Genomic DNA, 8,334 nt, shown 5'->3' on the forward strand with positions numbered 1-8,334 from the left:
CCCAGCTCTGTTCTGTTGCCCAGGACTGAGAGCCCAGCTGGTTGGCTTGCTGGCTCCCTCCTGTTGCCCTGGTCTGAAAGCCCAGCTCTCTCCTGTTGACCCGGTCAAAGAGCCTAGCTCAGCTGGGCTCTCAGACCAGCCGGCTGGCTGGCCTCTCCTGTTGCCCCGGTCAGAGAGCCCAGTGCTTTCTCCTGTTTCCCCGGTCAGAGAGCCCAGTGCTTTCTCCTGTTTCCCCGATCAGAGAGCCCATTGCTTTCTCCTGTTGCCCCGGTCAGAGAGCCCAGTGCTTTCTCCTGTTGCCCCGGTCAGAGAGCCCAGCGCTCTCCTGTTGCCCCGGTCAGAGAGCCCAGTGCTTTCTCCTGTTGCCCCAATCAGAGAGCCCAGTGCTTTCTCCTGTTGCCCCGGTCAGAGAGCCCAGTGCTTTCTCCTGTTGCCCCGGTCAGAGAGCCCAGCGCTCTCCTGTTGCCCCGGTCAGAGAGCCCAGTGCTTTCTCCTGTTGCCCCGGTCTGAGAGCCCAGCGTGCTCTCTCCTGTTGCCCCGGTCTTAGAGCCCAGTGCTTTCTCCTGTTGCCCCGGTCAGAGACCCCAGCGTGCTCTCCTGTTGCCCCGGTCTGAGAGCCCAGTGCTTTCTCCTGTTGCCCCGGTCTGAGAGCCCAGTGCTTTCTCCTGTTGCCCCGGTCTGAGAGTACTGTGTGCTCTCCTGTTGCCCCGGTCTGAGAGCCCAGCGGGCTGGCTGGCGCTCTCCTGTTGCCCTGGTCTCTGAGCCCAGTGCTCTCTCCTGTTGCCCCGGTCTCTGAGCCCTGCTGGCTGGTCGGCTGGCTGCTGGTTAGCTGGCTTGCTGCCTGCTGTTGCCCCGGTCTGAGAGCCCAGTGCTTTCTCCATTTGCCCCGGTCTGAGAGCCCAGCGCCCTGCTGTTGCCCTGGTCTGAGAGCCCAGTGCTTTCTCCTGTTGCCCCGGTCTGAAAGCCCAGTGCTTTCTCCTGTTGCCCCGGTCAGAGACCGCAGCGTGCTCTCCTGTTGCCCCGGTCAGAGAGCCCAGTGATTTCTCCTGTTGCCCCGGTCAGAGAGCCCAGTGCTTTCTCCTGTTGCCCCGGTCGGAGAGCCCAGTGCTTTCTCCTGTTGCCCCGGTCGGAGAGCCCAGTGCTTTCTCCTGTTGCCCCGGTCGGAGAGCCCAGTGCTTTCTCCTGTTGCCCCGGTCGGAGAGCCCAGTGCTTTCTCCTGTTGCCCCGGTCGGAGAGCCCAGTGCTTTCTCCTGTTGCCCCGGTCAAAGAGCCGAGTGCTTTCTCCTTTTGCCCCGGTCTGAGAGCCCAGCGTGCTCTCCTGTTGCCCCGGTCAGAGAGTCCAGTGCTTTCTCCTGTTGCCCCGGTCAGAGAGCCCAGTGCTTTCTCCTGTTGCCCCGGTCAGAGAGCCCAGTGCTTTCTCCTGTTGCCCCGGTCAGAGAGCCCAGTGCTTTCTCCTTTTGCCCCGGTCAGAGAGCCCAGTGCTTTCTCTTGTTGCCCCGGTCAGAGAGCCCAGTGCTCGCTCCTGTTGCCCCGGTCAGAGAGCCCAGTGCTTTCTCCTGTTGCCCTGGTCAGAGAGCCCAGTGCTTTCTCCTGTTGCCCCGGTCAGAGAGCCCAGCTCTCTCCTGGGCTCTTTGAGTGGCCGGCTGGCTGCCTCCCTCCTGTTGACCCGGTCAAAGAGCCCAGCTCAGCTGGGCTCTCAGACCAGCCGGCTGGCTGGCCTCTCCTGTTGCCCCGGTCAGAGAGCCCAGTGCTTTCTCCTTTTTCCCCCGGTCAACGAGCCGAGTTCTTTCTCCTTTTGCCCGGGTCTGAGAGCCCAGCGTGCTCTCCTGTTGCCCCGGTCTGAGAGCCCAGTGCCCTCTCCTGTTGCCCTGGTCTGAGAGCCTAGTGCCCTCTCTTGTTGCCCCGGTCTGAGAGCCCAGCTGGCTGGCCAGCTGGTTGGCTGTATGTCTGGTTGGCTGGTTGGTGGGCTGGTTAGCTGGGTGCCTCCTGTTGCCCCGGTCAGAGAGCGGCCCAGTGCAGTCTTGTTTCATAGTTTGTGATTATTCCGTCTGTCCTCTGGAGGCGCTATCTCCTTTTCCTAGGTCGTTGTTGGTTATACTTCTGGTTCCGTTTCATGGTTTCTTGTTCTGTTCCATTTCCTGTTTAATTTATTGAAAATTAAAGCATTCAAAAACGCTGCCTGTGTTTGTAATCTCCTTCCTGCACCTCAGCCTTTGCACTCACTATAACAATAGTTGTAAAACTGCAACAATGTGTCTCATATGTGAACAAGTGTCATTTTTTTTTTTCCCAACGTCAAGTAACAAAAATAACGCAATCAATTGCATCCTCCTCAGTTCACTCATTTCTGGCCACCAGTAACTCTGAACACTGCAGCCCAGTAGGTGGCGGTAATGAACATGAAGTCTGTTTGTAGCCATGAAGAAGAAGCACAGGAAGCACTGAGTGAAGTCCGGCACTGGTAAACAGTGAAGGAAGACCAGATTGAGCTTGTTGGGCAGAAAGTTTCCTTTTAAAAATCTTCCCGATGGCAGCTTGGATAAAAGCCTGGTCGTGTGCAAATTGTACAACAAAGAGTTTTCTGATCACTCCGTCATTTCAAGCCGACGGTATCACCTCAATGTAAAACATGTTGCTGTTAGCACCAGAGCTAACGTTAGCTACGAGTCATGCTAACAGGTCCCTGAGACAGTGCTTGAGTTTACAGAAAGTCTTTAAATGTTGAATGAAATTGCCATAATTGCACTTAGATTTGCAGTAATCTGTGAATGTAGCAGACAGATGAAAATGCAGATAAATAGAAATATTTTATAGGTTTAAGTTCTTACTCCGTCGAGGCTCTGCCTCCTTGGAGGAGGAATAACCTAAACAACAAAAATATCTCTTAACTTAATTATAAACTTTGTTTAGAAAAAAAATTACATAAATAAAAATTGATGTTCCTATAAAAAGAACCATCAAAATTCCACCATTTATCAGACCCAGAAAAGATGGAAACAGAATGAATCTCTGGATTTTCAACTTTCTGAAGCTCCTTGAACTACTTATGCTGATTTTATGTGCCATACAGTGGATTGGAACTTCACTTGTGTCAAATATTGCTATTTGACAAAAACTGCAATTAATTGCGATTAATTGATTACAAAGCCTGTAATTAATTAGATACATTTTTTTAATTGTGTCCCACCACTAATATATATATATATATATATATATATATATATATATATATATATATATATATATATATATATATATATATATATATATATATACTTTTTCAATACTTGACTAAGAGTTCTTTTGTCCAGCAGGAGATTGAAAAGTTCAGTGAATTAAACTTTAATAAGGTGTTAAAATTTCCATTTGTCATTTGAATACTATTAACTTGAAGATTAAGCATTTAAGTACGTCTGTGGTTTAAGTTGGTTTTTGATCAGTTTCATTTTCACATTTATTATCACTGGAACACTTGGTTGGTGTGCTGTGATAATCTAGTTTTAACTGTCTAACTTAAGTTACTTACATTTCATTGCTCAAAAGAAGTGACAGACATAAATCTGAGGGTTTTTAAACTACTTTTAAGGACAGATCATCAAGCTGCTCGGTTCAGATTTTCTCATTTGAAAATCGTAAATTTCGCGAGTTTTGTTGTTTCTAGTTTGGCTTTGTTTGGATGAAATTGAAACATATGAAGATTTTTCAAAAGCCGAAAAGAAAGATAAGAAGTCCAGAGCTAGCCTTGTTAATTTGATTCTTATTTCAATTTGGGGAATTATTTTTCAATATTTCAGCATCATTATTGATCCAAACACAGTTAATGTTTAAAACATCTTTCTCACTCACTTTGCTCACGTGTTAAAAACTGAAATGTCTCTAAAAATAAAACTTTACTGATTGTAACAGATCAGATAAATGTTACCCACTAAAAACTGAGGTGATCCATTTCCAGTTTGTTGCTTCCAGCTGTTTGTCGGAGTCTTTCCTCTGAGTTTATTAAATATCTGCAGCATCAGACAGCAGCAGGATCTAGATGAGTTCCTCTTAACCAAATGCATTTATGCACATGGAACAACTGAAGAAGCTTCGTTAATTATTCACTGTTATAAATTATGCCCAGAATGCAGACAGAATTGGTTCATTTATATGCTGCAGTAATCACTCAGTGTAGATTTAGATTCAGTCTTTTGTTTATTAGACTATTGTCTGGCTTTTTACCTCACTTGATGGGCCGCCTAATCCTGCCTGGATGAAATATTTTTGCATCACTGCTGTGGGTTTGTGTGAATGAAGCAGTGAGGAGCATTAATGTCAAAATGACTGATGTCTGAACGTCAGAATCCTGATTGATGAAGCAGCAATGTCACATATCTGATCTCTGAAAAGGGCCTCATGGAGCTAATTAGGTTTATATCAAATTATTTAAAATAATATTTTTTTAAAAACAGTTCATTTTTGTAGTGGCTATGTTTTTATGTGTATATACAGTATACATAATTTTCTGCGTAAAATGATCAAATGTTCCTGGGTTGCATTGCCTTGGATGCCTGTAGTGAGGGAAGCTTTTGCTGTGAAAGGGAAGAGATGTAAGAGATGCGCTGCAGTGAGAAACAAATGGAACGCAGTGAAGGAGAGAAAAACGAGGGAGGTCAGTTTGCCCTTCGACCCAAAGTTCTTTTCTATCCCAGCATACTTTGGGCCTCCCTGACAGGCGCTTAATGCCTCACATGGACGCACGTGAATGTACATTATGCACACAACACACACTCACACCTGCAGATGATCTCTGCTGTGCTCGTGGGGGTGGTGGAGTAGATCAGATTAACCTTTGCTGTCCCTTGGGGGAAATCTGTCTCAGACGCAATGCTACAGTCTATTGCTTCATAACATTATGACCACCTGCCTGATATTGTGTTGGTCCCTCTTATGTCGTCAAAATGGTCTGAACCATTTGACATCAACAAGAGGACCTCTCAGGGTGTTCTATGGTGTCTGGAACCAGGACCTTAGCAGTGGATCCTTTGACATCTCCTTTATAGCCGTTCTGTGCATACTTTCAAGCCAGCTTTTCAGTTACACCGTTAGGTTGCTGAACTATGCTGTGATTCAATATGTAATGATGCTGCCGCGCTCGAAATAATGAGCTGAAAGAGGCTTAAAAGCTCTTCAGAACTGAGCTAAAGTGCACAGGTGGGTTATAGCTCTCTTTGTGTTCATCATTACTTTCACATTACATCAGTATTTTTTTGTTTTGCTAATAGTTTCACCGGGACTGTATAAAGGAATAACCTTGACAGAACGTTTTGCTGCAGGAACATATTGATTCATGGTTGCAAATCTGTTTTTATCAATTTTTCTTGATGTGTGATGCATATTTCTGCAGCATTAGAGTCTTTCTCTTGTGAAAGGTGAAAATAAAATTGAATTCCTCAGAACTGGTCTGCCCAGAAACAGAGAAAAAAACAGCTTTGCAAAGGTAATAAATTGTTGTTAGAAAGGTTTTCAGATCTGCCACTGCTATGATTAACCCTAATGCTGTCTTGTGCGTCAAAACTGACCTGTTTTAAAGTTTGAAAATGTGGAAAAAATATGTATATGTTCACAGTGAAACTTCTGATGTCCACATTTTCCACATTTTTGGGAAATTTTGGAAAATTTTTTGGTGGAAAAAAAATGTTAAAAATGTTTCTTTAAGAACATTCATTTTAATTTTTTTTGTGAATGTTCTTAAAGAAAATATTAGAAGTTGACTGGAGACAGGGTCCTCTGTGATCAACACAACAAAGATGTTAAGACACCACACTAGATATGGAACCTTAAAGGAAGACACCTCCCAGTTTGTGCTCTCAGGAGGAGGCTATGCGAAGGCACACTTCTCACAACACACACCTCCAGATATCCAAAATGCACAGTGGGCCATGTTTAGCCAAGTGACTAGTTCACATCCCTAGTCACTATCAGGACTACAAAGGAGTAAATGGCTGTCAGAAGCACACAGACCAACTTCTGACCCAGCAGGAAGTTGAAATGAAAATCATAATAACAGCATGAAAAGGATTTTACTCCCAGCAACAATGCCACAGGTAACACCAGACTCATGTTCAGCACCGTTGCATCATCATGACATGCATGCAAGTGTTATTCTTTTCTTTCAGCCACTAAACACTTGGTGCAACTGTCTAAATTATATTTTATTCCCAGAAGTAAATTCTGCTACAGCCCCAGATCCTTGATCTTCTTTCTGTTGCTCTTCTCTTGCAGGTCTCTGGCTGGGCGGAGCCTGTAATCACCTAACCTGGTACACCTGGACAGTGTACCTGGTTATATAAGCCAGCCTGCTCCTCTGTCACTCAGCCACCCATGTTCTATGTTGTTTTACTTTGGCTTGTTTCACTGACACCATGCACCACACATTGACCACTGATGCTGACTACCACACCTCATCATCATGTTTTACTTGGTAAATAATGCTTTGTTGCAGTTAAACTGCTCTCTGCATCTCTTTTGTTGTGACCTAAGAACCAGTCGTAACAAACTGGAGGCTTGTCCATTGTGAGGTATGGCCTGGTGTTTGAAATGCTTCTTTCTCTTGGAGTTTTGTAAAAAACCTCATTTGAATTGAGCACTTTGTTAGCACAGCAGTTTGGGCTGGTGCGGTTTTGTTGGTTGTGGACAGATAAATTCAACATGGTGATACATGTGAGTTTCAGGTCTTGGTAAACCTTAAAAGGCCATGTGATTGTGCTCTTGGAGATGTACTTTGAGGTGTTTTGTGTTTCAGTGCAGGGTTTCTTGTTTGTGGCTGAGGAGACTGTTTGCTGTCCTTTTGATAGTTTGGGATTGGAGGCATAAAGTAGTAAGAGGTAGGTGTGCATACTGCTTGTAGAGGAGGTTCCCTTGCTGGGTTTAGCAGCGTTTCTCCTTTGCTGGGGGGGGTGACTTGTAGTGTTGAGGTAAGGTGGTTAGAGCATCCCTTGTCTCCTTCCCTAAAGCTGCTCGGGAGCACATCTGCAGTTATGGGGAGGGTAGCCAGTTTTCTGGTCGCCTTTCTCAAGCCAGCAGGCTGTCAGTGCATAAATACTCACTATCATCCTCATGAAGACTATTTAACTAGTTCTGTGATTAGACAGTGGTGCGCACTGCTAGGCCTCTGCACATTACTTTATCTTGCTGTCTTGTGTGATGATGCTGGCATGTAAAGGGCAAAACCTGACTTTCCAGTCTTGAGATTATATTTTCAGTTGTTTTTACCCTTTCCTTTGCCATGTCCTGATAATATGGCATGCAGATGATGCTACTTTTCCTGTTTTGTTTAACAGAGGTTAAATGTTGCATTGAGAGCACATTCTGGCAAGCACTTGGGCCTCCCTGTATTTGTGAATTCACAAGTGCAGCACAAAGATGTCTCCACATCTAAGCATTGGGTTTGTATTTGTAATCATTGAATGTTTTAGTTTACCTCTTTTTTTGCAGTGTCTGTCAACAAATAATGGGTCAACAAATAATTGCAGGACTTTTTGTAACATAGTTGACGGGTATCATAGTTGACATTTTTGCTGTTTTCAGACCTAAAATCAACATGGCTGCCTATAACTAAACACCACATGGTGTTTTTACAGAGATTCTTCTAAATATTATGTATACAACTGAGTAAAATTGAAAATTATTTGTAAAGATATTGTAATAAACCTGTTGACATGCCATAAATCCACACTTGACTCACACACTACTTTATATTAAATAACTCAGAAAGCCTTGGAGTCTTTTCTTCAGGAGGAAATGACATCATGTGGAGCAGGTCATGTGATCTGGAATTAACACACTTCCTTGAGAGGTGTTTTTGTAATAGGTCACTTGGACACAGATAAAATTTATTTTCCATATAAAATTTGATATATTGCTGAAAAAGAAATATGTCATGATTATCTCAACTTAATAAAAAGAACACAAAACAATTTTTGAATAAGCTCATTGTATTATAGTTTAACTAATTAGGTGCTTTTATTAAATTTGAACGGTTATTTAGTTGACATATTAGTGATCCAGTAATTTTTTATTAAGTGATTGTTTCCATAAAAATTATGGAATTTGTACAGACATGATCATCATGAACATAAACTTTTTTTTGAACTTTTAATAAAAATGTATGCAAGATATATTCCATGGACTTCAAAAGTCCCTCAATTATATGTTGACTTCAACCAGTGAAACTGTCCTTTGGCAAGATACTGAACCCCACGTTGGTCCTGATGTCAGGTTGGCAGCACTGTTTTAGTCTTGCTAGCTGTAGAAAAAAACACAAACCTCTACAAATAAAAGAGGCATTACACCAGG

The sequence above is a fragment of the Amphiprion ocellaris genome, chromosome 19 (assembly GCF_022539595.1).
Source record: "Amphiprion ocellaris isolate individual 3 ecotype Okinawa chromosome 19, ASM2253959v1, whole genome shotgun sequence".
Lineage (NCBI taxonomy): Eukaryota > Metazoa > Chordata > Actinopteri > Pomacentridae > Amphiprion > Amphiprion ocellaris.